At 39.6% G+C, this 14,311-nt stretch overlaps 1 protein-coding gene across 8 annotated transcripts in view; it reads left to right on the forward strand.

Annotated features, from left to right (window-relative positions):
- F13A1 (coagulation factor XIII A chain) overlaps nucleotides 1–14,311 on the forward strand; it is a 208,662-nt gene that overhangs the window by 106,668 nt on the left and 87,683 nt on the right. For all 8 annotated transcript variants that reach the window (XM_085537783.1, XM_085537781.1, XM_085537785.1 and 5 more), the window contains one exon: nucleotides 10,096–10,297. The gene's annotated coding sequence lies outside the window, so the exon portion shown is untranslated. The remainder of the gene's footprint in view (nucleotides 1–10,095; nucleotides 10,298–14,311) is intronic.

Consider the following 14,311-nt stretch of genomic DNA (forward strand, 5'->3'; position numbering starts at 1 on the left):
CCCTATGCTTTTATGCTGCTCTGTGCACGTTTGCATTAAGACATTTGTCAAAGTAGGTGATCACACTGTATTTTCCTGCTTTGGACTTCTCATCTTAGTTGAGATGAATGGTGCCTTTTCATTTCCTTTCTGCTCCCTCTGCTCCTTTACATTACTCAATATGTATCCTCTGAACCCAGCACTGAATAGAGACTTTCATCAAGGATCTGGTCTATCTTATAGGGAGAGAACTAGGCTCTGCAGACTTCCTGAAAATCAGTTTTTGTTTCAGTTATTTGCTCCCCGTGGTTATGGGATTTCTTTAGACCAACTTTAATTCTGAACTGAGTAGCATCTTCCTTGACAAGTTGCCTCACAAGTCCAAAGCAACACGTACTACAAACTAGCACTGGTATGGAGATCAGTATCTGGCAAGACTGGCTAAGGCTGTAGAAAAATAGCTAGAAAAGTGTATGCACAACCAGAAGGCCATTTATCCTGCTAGCAGTTCTCCTATGAGCTCACTCAAGCTTATTGTGACATGCCCTGGGGTCTCAGCCTAATAGCAGAAACGTTAAACCTTGGCATTAAGGGAATGGGCTGTGTATCTTGGTTGGAAGGGTACCCAAGTGATTTTATTATTTTTCCTCATGATATTTATGGTGAAGCAGCTGTAGGTTTCAAGGAATACATCTTATTTCATTTTCTTCTGAGAATTCTCTGTTATGAGAAGTGCTGATTTAAAGAAGCCGTGCAGAAAGAAGCAAACAGTAAATTTCTCTGAAATGTTTCCATTCTGTTCTTTTTTTCCAAATGTTATAGGCATCTACTATCTCACACTGTTATGGGAAATAGGGTGAAAACAAAGTTGAAGATGGGTTTTGTCTTTCGGCAAGTAATACATATGCATGGCACTGAAGTGTCTAAGCAGAACTCAATATTATATCAGTTAGGGGTCTTAGTGGGAAACAGATATACTTGCTTTAAATACGTTAGGAGAAGAGGAACAGCCAGGAGATGTTCATAAAGTTCCTTCAGAATATTATAGTAGGTGTGAAATTCTCTTAAGAGGATCAAGTCTTGCTCCTGTTTTATTAGAAAGAGGAAAAACCTGGTCTTCAGTGTTCCAAATGAGTACTTCCCTTGCTGGAACTAGTAGTGAAAAGTCAAAGGCTTCCCTTCCATCCCTTCTGATGTGGTGTGAAATACGCATGCGAAAAGTTCTCCTTTCTCATTTTTGGATTCCTACTGCTTGGATTCAAATGTAAAGTCTCATCCCAAATTGATTCTGTCTGCATTTCTCCTGAAATTCAAAGTCTATTTGAAGGGGATCTTTCCCAGTTTGAACATTGCTTCCTCAAGCAGCTGACACAATACATTTCAATACAGTTCCTTGCAGGGAAGCTGAGCCCTGAGGGGGTGACAGTGGGGGAGTGTGCCAGAGATGCCTTAGAAAACTGTAGTTCTGCACTACTGCCACATCAGCTCTGAGCTTTACAAAGAAACAAAATGGAAATGAATTGGAACATGAATCGAAGTTAAGATGTTCCTGATGCTGGTGGAAGAGGCAAAGCCTTTGGCAGTGGACTGGTTATATCAGCTTTTGTGTTTCATTGATGTCCATCTATGCTTTCTAAGCATTCATAACAGATCTTTTTCACCTGGTTGTGTAACTCTTTCCAAATACTAATTTCAGGTACTACATCTATATGGGCTTTTGCAAATCTGTAAGAACTCTTTCTGTTTCTCTGGAGAGAAGCCAGCTTTGGCCCAGCAGCTGTTTCGTAACATTAGCCTGTTGAAAACCTGGCCTGATCTCTCTGGCAGGATTTAAAAGCTCATGCTCAGATTTTGCTAGCTAGGTTTCCATTAGAAGATTGGGTTCATATGAAGATGGATCAAAATAGAGGCAGACGGAGCTTGCAGTTACTTGCAAAGTAAGGCTGACTTTATCCTATGAATTTGCAGTATGAAACCCAACAAACTTAAATAGCATGTCATCCTTCATTGCTTATTCTGTTCTGGGGAGCCACTACCTTTTCAGAATATGAAGCAAAAGGAGAAAACACCAGAGGGGAAACCAAGCAACATGCATGGTGTTTTCATATTCGTTTTTGTGCTGGAACATGGAACTGTTCCCTGTGCTATCATGTGCAAAAGATCATATGGTTGTGTACAATTTTAATTTGAACTATCTCATTGCCAGTTGTGTTATGTCAGTGTTTCAGCACTCTGCTGAGTCGGCACTGCCGGAAGCACCTTGTTCCTTATCGCCTACTGGCAGGAAACGTTGCATCAGAAGGGTGGACCCCGCTGCTGCTGGCCACTTGCAATGGGAGATAGTGTCCCAAGGGGCACGAAACAACATGGTTTGCTCAGCATGTAAAAAGCCCAAGTCTCATGGCATTTTCCTCTGATTGCCAAGCCCACTGCAGAAGAGTAAAACATGTGACATTAAAAATAGGATATACCCTGAACTACTGTAAATACCATCTGTTCTCAAAGAAACAACTGGTAGAAAAAAATAACCTTGGGTTGAAACCTTGAATGATGTTGCTATTTAAAATAAGCAGAGTTGGCTTTGCTCTTTATTTCTTTATTTTTTTTGGTGGAGTAGAGAGAGTGTTGTTTGATGGCAACTGAAAGAGAACAGAGATGTGGAACCAGAGTGTATGTGTAACAGACATGCGGAGAAGTCATGCTGTGAAGACCTGTTAAGTAGCAAATCTGAAATCACAGTGACACTGGAAGGGACCCACGTACATCTTAAAATCAGCTCATGCAAATGACTGCAGTAAGGAGTCTGCTCATCACCAGAAGATGTTTTCTATGGAGAATGTCGGTATTACTAGTAAGAAACAGATAAATCAGAGGAAAATTGCATCTTTAAAGAAGACTAAATTGGGCTCAGTACTCTGGTAAATGATATGGCTTTCTCACCCTTTCTGACTGGTGAAGATCAACCTAGCCTCACAGTGAAAAGTGAACCAGCAGCCCAGGGAACTGTGACCCCATCTCATATGCTGCTCCCAAACCACATGCATAGCTGCTGGCTGTGGAAGCTCGAGAAATGTCTCTTTGGGCTTTGGCTGTTCCCAACTTCAGCACTGTTTCTCCTGGCACTGTTAGCTAAGTTGAGGTGTGAGGCCACAATAGTGCAATAAAGCCTATATGTTGGCAGTCTTATATTGGCCAGAGAACTGAAAGTGGGACACCTGCATTCCAGTGAGCTTACTCCTGCTCTGCACTGGTGTGAAAAACAGCTGACTTGTATCCAAGATACATGCCAAGAAACTGCATAAGGGAATGAATCTCTTAGTGTTTTCTCTAACAGGGTAGTCATGTTCCAAGTGAGTGTCCTAATCCTGTCATGCTCACTGTTTGTGCTAATCCCAAGTGGAACGGCATTGGTGAGGTAGGAAAAGGGCATGTTAATGAATAGACTTGATGGTGATATTTCTAGCTCTTTTTACATCTCCCAGCCCAGGAATAGCTGCAGTGATGTAATGCTGCTATTTAGATTTTTTTTCAAAGCATGTTTTGAGTTTAGAGTCTGTGGGGTTGATAATCTTGCTTGCAAATGAGTGCACCTAAGGTAAAATCTGTATGAGTGCATTTTCAGCCTCTGACAGTTGATCTGAATTTGGCTTCCAAACTTCTGATCTTCTTATTTCAGTCTGAACAGCAGGGGATTGGAATAGCACTAGTTTGTGTGCAGGCTTTGTAACAAGATGCTTAGGGATGGGACAAATTTTCTGTAGTGCAGGAGAGCAAAGCAACAACCTACTTGCCACTGTTTTTGTCCTAGTCCCCCTGAGGTTAAGGTGTTTCGGTAATTGCCCCAGGGAATGAGTAATTATTCTATGATGTTGACACAGCTACGCCACGTTCTGACACTATGGATATGTGTCTTAATTGTACTACAGCAAATGATCGTGCATTGCCTTACCATAGAGTGACAAAACACTGTGACCTCAAGGGGAAATCTACCTGGAAGCATGAAAAGTGATGTGGGTGACATAGCTCGCAGTGGGTGAGAGAACAAACTTCTAATTTCAAAAGTGACAACAAGAACAAAAAAACTCTATGGGAATTTTTTATTTATTTATTTTTTTGGTCATAAGTGGTTTTATACTAGAACAGTGCGGTCAATTTACCTGCCCCAAGAGAGAGGTAATGTTGAGCCCTGTTTTAATGCAAGAAACACTATTCTTGCAAGTTTATAACCTAGAAATATGAGCTGTGTTGCATATGGATCAATTTTACTTAAGATTTTAATAATCTATCAATATTTCAAAAACAACCTGCTTTTGTCTACCAGATTTTCTGTCTCTTGACAGTGATGGTCTTGATCTCCCATGACAGAAGTTTTCTATCTCTGTAAAGTTGAAGTAAAATCTTCTGTATTCTGATATGTCAGATCAACTTCATTTCTTTCCAGCTGTCAAACTTAATGCATTTGTAAGGCATGCTCCTACTTTAACATGTAGCTGAAGTTGTGAGAAATGAATATGTAGAAGTACATATATGTTTACTGTACACATAATCTGTTCTTGAAAGACCTGGACTGGAAACTAAAGTCTGCCATCTCCTTAATTTGGTAGAAGTTCAGCTCTGTTCCCAGGTTAGATCTAACTGTAGAATGCATAGCTTTATGGATCTTTCTAAGGAGTTAAAAGAGAACTCTGATTTTAGGCAACACTAATTTTTGGACTAAAATGTATGAGTCGGCTCAGAATACATTCCCATCGTGAGTTTACATTTTGTATCCTATCACTTTCTTCTCTGTGACTTCCACTTCATGTTTGCTATGCTGCCTAATATTTAAGCAAGTTCATTAGTAACATCCATGCTTTAAAAATATAAACTGCATTTTTCAGGCTATGGACCAACATGTTTTAAAACCATCTGTGATACCAGTTGCTCAACTTATGCTCTCAGAAGAGCCTGTTTTCTCAAGGCGACTGCTCTGCACTTACAAAAATAATTAAGATGGTCATTAAGTACCTCAATTCACTTTTGGATATTCCAGTAAGACTCCATTGTTACATCTTTTATTGTACCTAAACCTATAGGCTCTTTCTGAAAGTGTGGCAGGGTTATGCACTTCCGTCATTCCTTCCAGTTATTCATGTGCCCTTGTGTGGAGTCAGGTAACTTCAAACGCATAACATTGAAAGCAGGCGATGAAAATGGTGAGTAAAAATTAAATGAAATTCCATAATCTGAGGCTCAGGCAAAATGTCCCGTTGGCTGTTCAGGTTAATATGATTGCCCAGGGAGGGTTTCTTTTTCTTGAGTCTACTTCAGACATGCTTCTCCAGCTCTCGGCTCTGCTTGGCTGACCATTTTCATCCCATCCTTGCTGTTCTATACATAAATAAGTTAAATTGTTAGATATCAAATTAGGAATTTTCTTCTGCTATCAGAATGGTCTCTAAAGAGAGCAGGAATACTTTCGAGAAGAAAAATTATGTCTTTCTGGGTTGAATTTTGTAAACCACGCTGAAATTGCCATGCTGGGGGTTAACTAAAATTGTTGCTCTGTAAAATTCAGCACAGCTTATATAAAAGTGACCTTCTGTACTGCAGGAACACTTTAAATTGGAACGTTAAAGGTGATAAATCTTAGTTATGGAGCTTTTCTCAATTTAAGTCTTTTTAAACATATTTGTTGAGTATCCCAGGCCATGCAGGAACAACAAAGGACTCCATAAAGCAGCAACACTGAATACTGGCAATTTGAGGCCAAAATTCTTTAATGTTTTCTCATTCCTTGCTCAGCATGTGTGTCGTCTCCCATCAGCCACTCTGAGTGGTGGGTAAATAGATATGTTTTCTGCAGAGAGGAGGAAAAAAACAGTGCAGCTGGGCTGTGAGCTCTTTAGAGTAATTTGCGAATGTGCCCCTTGGCTAATGCAGCCCTCCACTCCGGTTCTTTAGTTGTGTTATTTGTAGTGCTCAGAATGTGAGGACTTTGGATTTGTTCAGGAAATCCAAGCAGTTTTGTAACCTGGTTGTAGAAAAAGCAAGTGAAACAGTACAAATATGCTGCAGTAGTTCTGACAATACTGCGGACTGTGTAGAAACCTGGAAACATGCTCCCTGCAGATGTGCAGAGCCACTGTATGACACCTGTGCTGCTTCTTGCAGTTCTGCCTGTGGGTGTAGCACTCACAGTGTATGCCCCACATTCTTTATAGACAGATACTTCTGGGACAGCTTTTATCCTCTGTCCAGGCTTCTGAGTATGTGAGCATGAATAGCCACAGTCATCTATTATCAGTTTGTTTTCTTATATTTTAACTGCTGCGATAAAATTTAGTCAGTTACCACTGATCATGAACTGACTGACCATAAAGACCTGCAATCTTAATTCTTATCTGAACACTTTTCTATTCATTTGATGTGTTCTCATCAACTTTGTAAGAATGCTACAATTGGTTTTGACATGCATAAGAATAAGAAGCTGACTGTCAGAGTACTGAATCATTTATGACCATAAATTTAATTACTGAACAGATGACCACAGGACTCACCATTTCTTTAATGCACATTGAGCAAAACAGTGTCTGAGAGTACAACCATGTAAATGAGAGCTGACAGCCTCAGTTTTGCTGGCCACACTCTGAGTGCTATGTAAGTTTTCCAGTTCTTGTGTTCAACCCATATAGAGCATGGGCAGTAAGAAGTTTGAGTCTGTAGCAGTCTGTGTACATGAGTCCTTTCGCATCTCCCTGTTAGCATCCTAGTCTGTGTCTCTTGCAAAGCTGCTGTCAGTTACTCAGAAAAGGCTTATTCTACCAGCGAAGCTTCCAGCTTCCTAGAACATGTCTTCTGTTAAACTTACCTTCTTGTAATTGTGGAAAATTCCAGTATCTTCATGCAAGACTGTACTGACCATTGCAGCTTGTGTAAGATGTGTTGAAACATATGGTACAAACTGTCTGGTCACGTCCATGTTTTGCTGCTCACTGAACTTTTCTCAACCATCTACTTACATCAGTTACTTTCTCAGAAGTCCTTATAAAATTGTATCAGTCAAGCAAGACTCTAGGCTCACTTCCGTACTTCCTACTTTTCAAAGAAGTACCGATTTTCATGTTAAATTAATTTGTGTTTTAGGCTGTGGCTTATGTTCTCTGATTCTTTCTTAACTTTTTTTTACTCAATTAGTGTTTTTTACTCAATCCTCTCTCACTGGTAGAACACAAAACTTAACACACTGATGTGAAACTGCTCTGTGCCAGGAATGGGATGGTCACTCTCTTCAGATTAGTATTTGTATACTGTATTAGTTTTTGTAGAAGTATAGTTGAAAAATGTGTGAGCCTTACATCTTTCATTTCTTAAGATGTAAGTTGCACCAAAAGTGTTGCCTCCTACTTATTTCCTTTGAAACTATAATAGCTACAAAGAGCACAAAGACACAGTTTTTTTCATCTATAGCGTATATTAGAAAAGCAGATGGTGGATAAAAAATATTAATTTTTCAATCCAAACTTTTTTTTCTAGTAAAAATCAATGTCCTTGAAATCTAGATTTTTGATACAAATATATTTTATTAAAATAATAACAATAATAATAATAAAGTGTACAAAATACTCTTTCTTAAGTCATTTCTGACCATCTTTGTTCCCTTCCAAATCTGAATGAGGGAAATTATGTGCTTTGATGAAAAGTTGTGAATAGGACACTAGGATGTGATTGAATATGGTGTGGAAGCCCATTTCAGCATAAGTGTAAGAAAAAATATATTACACTCAGCTCTTAGCCAGAAAATAATGTCTTTGTGTCTCTGCAGAGAACCCCTTTTTCAGCCTGTAGCCTACAGTTTCAGATGTTAATAATGACTCTTTCATATTTCTGGCCAAGAAGAGGAAACATTAATTTTCTTACAGAGAGCTCACAGCAGTGACTGTAAATTACATGACACGCTGGAAACACAGCAGGAGGTGTTTCCTTCCTTGGACAGTTTAGTACTGGGCCTTCATCCCATAACATATTACCCATATTTAATTTGCATTTTGAGTAATATCATTGTGTCAAATAACAGTGGTGTGGTAGGTGTAGTAGAGCTGCTCCTGGACAGAGGGCTGGCAGGAGCTCAGGTCTGTGCTGGTGAGCCATACACTTTGGGCTGTTGCTTATTCTCTGTAAGAGCAATGAGATCTAATATCCAGGCTGGATTTTTCCAAGTCTTTCTAGGGATTAACCCAATGTTTTTTAATGGGGTTTACGAGGATGAAATCCCTCTCAGACCTGAAAATATTTACTTGTCTTTACTCAAGGCTATGTCAGAAATTTTGAGAAATTTCCTTTGCTTAACCTGAGGCTATTGTTTAGTGTGAGACGTTATGATTAGCAGTTCAGTGCTTGTTCTAAATAATCATAGTACCAGATCAAACACTCTGATGAGGCCTTTGACCAGACCTCCTGGCTTTCATCTAGGGAGAGAATGGCATGTTCAGCTGTAGTGTCTGTTTGATTGGATATTCTCTTAGCAGTTCACCTAAGAGTAGTGAATGACAATGGCTCTTACTTAATTGGGACAAATTAAGATAGTTGCATAATGAGGATACACTCAACTGGATCCATGTCATTAATTGGTGCTTAAGCTCATATTATGATGAATATGCTGCTTGAAAATTAATGCCTCCTATTTTGTGTTTGCCCATGACATCAGAGGCAGATGGTGGTGGAATGGCAGTAGAAGTTGAACCTTTCCACCAATATTTCATCACATTTTGTTGCTATGCAACAGATGGTAATGGAGAGGTAGTCGTACAAAATGGCGTCTGACGTGGAAGTGTTCATGAAGCAAAGGGGTAGAATTGTTTTCTTCCATGCAGCAAAAATAGCAACCGCTGACATTTGTTGATGCTTGCTGAATGTTTATGGAGACTGAACAGTGGATAAGCCCTTAGAGAGTAAAGAGATGTGTGCTCTTTTGGGGGTAGGAAAGCGGTGATTCTTTTGGATTTCCTGGTATCCTGACATACTATCAACTCTGACCAGTACATAGTGATGCTAACTACACTGAAGGCTCAAACTTCTAGAGTCAGGCCAGAGAAGAAAACAACTTTTCTCCTGCAACATAACACCAGCCCTATACCACTGTGAAAACCATGGGGCACACTGCCAGTCTTGGCTGGACTGTCCTATCACACCCACTGTATAGTGTGGATTTGGTACCTTCTGACTTCCATCTGTTCTGGCCAATGAAAGATGGACTGTGTGGGCAACATTTTCCTAGTGATGACATCATCATAGCAGTTGTGATACAGTGAGTTGCCTCTGCAGGTGCAAGTTTTTATGAGCACAGCATACAGGCTCTTGTTCTTGCTGGTGAAAATGCATAGCTGATGGTGGTAATTATGTTGAAAAATTGTGTTTTATAGCTGAGAATTTGCTCTATCAAACAGTATCACAAGTACTCATTTTAGCTATTGTAGTTTCCATGGAAACAAATAGGAGGCATTACTTTCAGAAAGACCTACGGACATATTGTTGGAAACTTCCACATAAGTATTAAATGAAGATGCATAGTAGCAAGTGTAAATTTTACTTGTTTGTTATTATTATTAGTTTCTGGTTTTGTTCTGTTGTTGCTGTTTTATTTATTACTTTGTTCCACATTCTGTTATCTCCTAGCAACTATTTAGCCCAAGTTTTTTACTTTCTTTCTTTTCTGCAGCTGTTAAAATGGAATCATTAACTGTTCATCAAGGTGATTCTGTTCAGAGGATTTTTGTTTGTTGTTATTAGCAGGCAAAATACAGCTTTTTCATGTACTTTTTGAAAGGGTAGCATGTTCCTCCATGTGTGGTTCTTCTCAAAATTCTTACAAAAGCTGTGAAACTGTAGTGTTGTCTGATCTCAGACACATGGTTACTGTTGGTATGAGCTTGAGCAGCATGCAGGTAAATAAGAAAACATTCTTAGGTCTGCCCCATGTTCAGAGTGCGGAGCCAAAATCCAGCCTGTTACTAGGTGGGAGGGTGGGAACCTCAGCGCATGTGGAGGAAGTAGAGGCACCAGAGAGTTGGGCTTGGGGGAAAAAAAAGCCCTCAGAGAAGTAGAGCAGATGCTGAAGCACTCTGTATTTTCTTGCAGAGCAGCTACAGAGGTTGGGACCTCCCCCACAAGTACTTGTGCATTTCCAAGAGCTCAGCATCATGCCAAAATCTTGGGAACTGGGAGAACAACTGAATGATGAACTCAACACTTACTGGTTTGACTCCACCTGAACTCTACCAATGAAATCTATATCATCCTGACAAGAAATCAGCTGCTGCCTGAAACCTCTGACTTTGAGGTAAGGAGAAACCCACAAGCTTGCACTGGTAAGAGTAGGGCTGGTGTGTAATCACAGTGTGTGACAAAACAGAGTTGAAAAAAGTCTGACTTTGCCCAGATCTGAGATGTCTCTCAAGCATGAAAACTGGTAGCAAAATAACAAGTACTTTTGGTCACAAATATTTTTCTCATGCTTGACCATGAATGAGAACCAGGAGACATGGTTAAGAAGATTATATGCACACTTAAAGGAAAAGAATCACAGAATCATTAAAGTTGGAAAAGATCTCTAAGATCATCAAGTCCAATTGTCTACCTAACACCAATATTGCCTACTGAGATATGTCCCTATGTACTGCATCCACCCTTTTCTTAAACACTTAAGGACGGTGACTTCCCTGAGCAGTCTGTTCTAGTGCCTTGTCACTCGTTCTGAAAGGAAATTCTTCCTAATATCCAATCTGAACCTCCTCTGGTGTGACTTAAGGCCATTCCCTCTCATCCTCTTGCTGGTTGCCTTGGAGAAGAGGTTGAAACTCACCTTGCTGCTTTTAGGCAACTGTTTAGAGCTGTAAGGTCTCCCCTGAGCCTCCTCTTCTCCAGACTAAAAACTCTCAGTTCCCTCAGCCACTCCTGGATTTGTGTCCAGCTTCTCTAGAGTCTCTTCCACCTTAGCTTCATTTTGAAGTCACATGTCTACAGCTCTCTGTCACTCTGAAACATCTGTCTCATTTGGCTAATTCTTATTGAATTAGGTAGCCTTTATGCTGCCCTTGAAGTATATTGGTCTGGCTTTACAAAGAAAGAAATTGGTAGCTCTGATAGGTGGATTCAATTGTTCCATCTCTTTATATCAATGAGAGCTTGTAAGCACCTACTCTTCTTTTACATGGTGCTGACACAAGGGGGAAAAGAAAATATGTCAAACATCCTCATGGCTCTAAAACAGAGGTCAGTAATGTCCCTGATTTTGTTTCTTTTGACATAATGCTGTAAGGCCACCCCCAGCTTCAAGAGTACAAAAACCAAACACAACAACAACAAAACAAACAAACAAAAAGCTCTAGGACTGACTGGTGCTTTGCCATTTGTCTCCCTGCAGGTCAGGCGGGGTTTCCTTGAGGTCTGTGAGGTTGCGTGCAGAATTATTTTCCTAGCTTTGCTTCAGCATGACGGCTCAGCTGGCAGAGCATCCTGTTGCCATGGGGCAGCATGCCAGGTCTAGGGATTTTCACACATATGTCTCCCTTCTCAGTCTGCACATTCATTTATGCGTGGAACCATGGCCAAGTGCTGCACAGCAGGTGACCATGGGGCTTTCTAGGAGGTGGTGGAGGAAGCTGAGGTATGGCTCTGAGTGTCTGCCAGAATGCTGAGCTTTACAGAGTTCTACACCTGTGGCTAATTAATTAATGAGGCCAATAAATGAATGACTTCCAGCACCACTGTTCCTGTTACGCTGTGACAGGCAGTGGCTGGTTTCTTGCATTACCTTGTTTTTCTACCTTGCAATCTGCTGTGGTGCTTATACCAGGATCAGTGGCAGAAGCACTGGTGGCAGTCAGTCATCCAGTTAACTGTGTTGTAAATGCAATGTGGAGAGAAGTTTTTCTCTCTTTAAATGCTTTAACTTTTTCCTGGGCAGGCTCCCTAAAATTGGGGAATTTATCTTGCTTAGCACATTTGGAATGTGGCACATAGCTTGAAAAGGAAACTCCTATTTCTCCTTGACTGGAAATCTCTTTAAAATCTCAGCACACCCACACACTGAAGGTCGGGCTCATTTGATGCATACCCAAGATCTCCCTGGGTGGTACAACACATTGCTGCATCTGCACAGTTTTTCTTTTAATCTGCTGTGCTGGACTTTTTGGCAGTGAGGCTGTTGCAGTCACTCAGAAACACTTTATTTCTTTGAGAAACAGATAAAGGGTGAATTTTTAAAAAAAGGACATACTCTCTTTCTAAACAAACATTGGGTTTGAGTCTTACTGTGAATCCGTAGCCTTTGCTGAAGTCTGTGTTGATACACTAGATGTATGAAGAGAGAGCTTTCTCTGTATGAAACACAAACTACCTTCTAATTCAGTTATGGAAAGCCTCAAATCTTTTTTAATTCCCATTTTGGTTATTCAGCCTACTTTAAAAAAATATGGCATAATGTTGAAATACGGTAAAGGCAAATTATTTTATAGCCACAATAACGAGGGACACTTTGCACTGCAATAATGTGATAATCTCTACTTAGTGGCATCAGTACCTTCAGGGCTGATGTCACCTCTCTTAATAATACCTTCAAGTAGTGGGTGCAGTACAAGTGAATTTCCATTTTAGGAAATTTCTTAATAATATTCTTTGATGGAGAAAAATGATCTTAGCACCTGATGTTTTGGCTCACTTTCATGCCTTATTTCTCCATAATTCCACCTCTGTGTTGATGTCTCTTTTGATACTGTTATCTCAGATAAATACATTACAGAGGAAAAACAAGGAAAATGCTAAGTGAAAATGCATAAAGTTCTTAAATCAAGAAAATAATTGAGAAAAGTGTTATAGAAACGAACAGACTGAATTCACACTGTGTAAAAAGGTGATTCATTCTGAACTTTCATGTGGTACCCAAGGTCCACTAGAATGACAACATATCAGTTTTTCTCCCTTGATCTTTCACAAGTCAGAATGAAGTTGGCCAATGAATTAAAGACTTAAGAGGAGCCTACTAAAATGAAGTTTAAACAAAAAGTGGTTTTGAAAAGAGCATTTTCTTTCCTTTGTAATATTAGGACCTCATCCTTTCATATCCAGAACTACTTCAGGTCAAACCACTCACAAATCCAGGTCTCATTCTCAAGGTGTCTAATTACTAGAAATTGGTGATGTAAATTTCTACAGTTTGAAACTTTCTTGACACCTGAAGCATTCCAAGGTCTTTGCTTTAATCCTTTCTGAGAATCTCACTGTATTGGCAATCTTTGAATCCTATCTGTACTTAGAACTGATCAAATTTTAGATATGTTATTACCCAGCAAAGTAATGTAAGACTTGTAGAGCTGGAGTACTCATGAGGATGACCTGTGGGGAAGTTCCTATTCTGCTGATTGAGTTCTCTGAAAACCAGCAGATAGCTGCTGTTCTGGAAATCAAGAAGTCTTGGAAACATGGATAACAGTTTTGTCAGAACTGATATTTTCCTCTGAAATATTGCTATTGTTTTAAGATCAATTTCATATATTTGGATAACAGAGCTTGTTATTGATAACTGTTTGGTCATCTCTGCTATGAATAGTTTGTATAAAGAGTGCTGACCATAACTGGAATGCAGGTTAAAGTGCTAGGGGACTGAAGATGCAGGGTTGGATCAGAATGCTTTTGGGACAAGATAAAAACAATGCCCTGAGTTTAATCCATAGCACTCCTTTGCAGTCCGGGTATTATCTCTCCTCTAGAGACAAGTAACAATTACTGTCCTTCTGAAACTCTTGTTCTTCCATGGCAGCACATCTGTAATGCAAGCCATGGAAAATCTGAATGTATCTTCAAGCAATACCATACAGCATTGTCCTATGGATTAATCATGACTCAGTCACATCTGGTTTCTAACTCACATCTCAGATCTTTTAAAGATCTTGGCATCATAGTAAATGAAGGTTATAAATCGTTTTGAGAGGATCATGGTTAAAGCAGAGAAATTTTCTCTGAGGAAACAAATTTAAAAACATAAAGTTTATAAATAGCAATAAGTCTATCTGAAATACCTGAATATTTCATCTTCTTGCATGAAGTGTAGTCAAGAGCTTTTATTGTTTTTCTAGAGTGATATATCTAGGTTAGAAAGCAGTCCTAGGTCAATTCTTAGTCTGATGATAATGTAATACACTGAAATCCTAATGCTGACCATTGAAGTGCTTCTTCAGACTTCTTTTTCTTTTTAACATTTCTGGCCGTAACTATACTAACAACCACTTGAGGTTCATGTGAGGAAAATATATCTATATAATAGGTCAAATCTGAGTTTGCTTTCTAACATCTCATG

Source organism: Coturnix japonica, chromosome 2 (assembly GCF_054131305.1).
Source record: "Coturnix japonica strain WE chromosome 2, WE-NBRP24, whole genome shotgun sequence".
Classification (NCBI taxonomy): domain Eukaryota; kingdom Metazoa; phylum Chordata; class Aves; order Galliformes; family Phasianidae; genus Coturnix; species Coturnix japonica.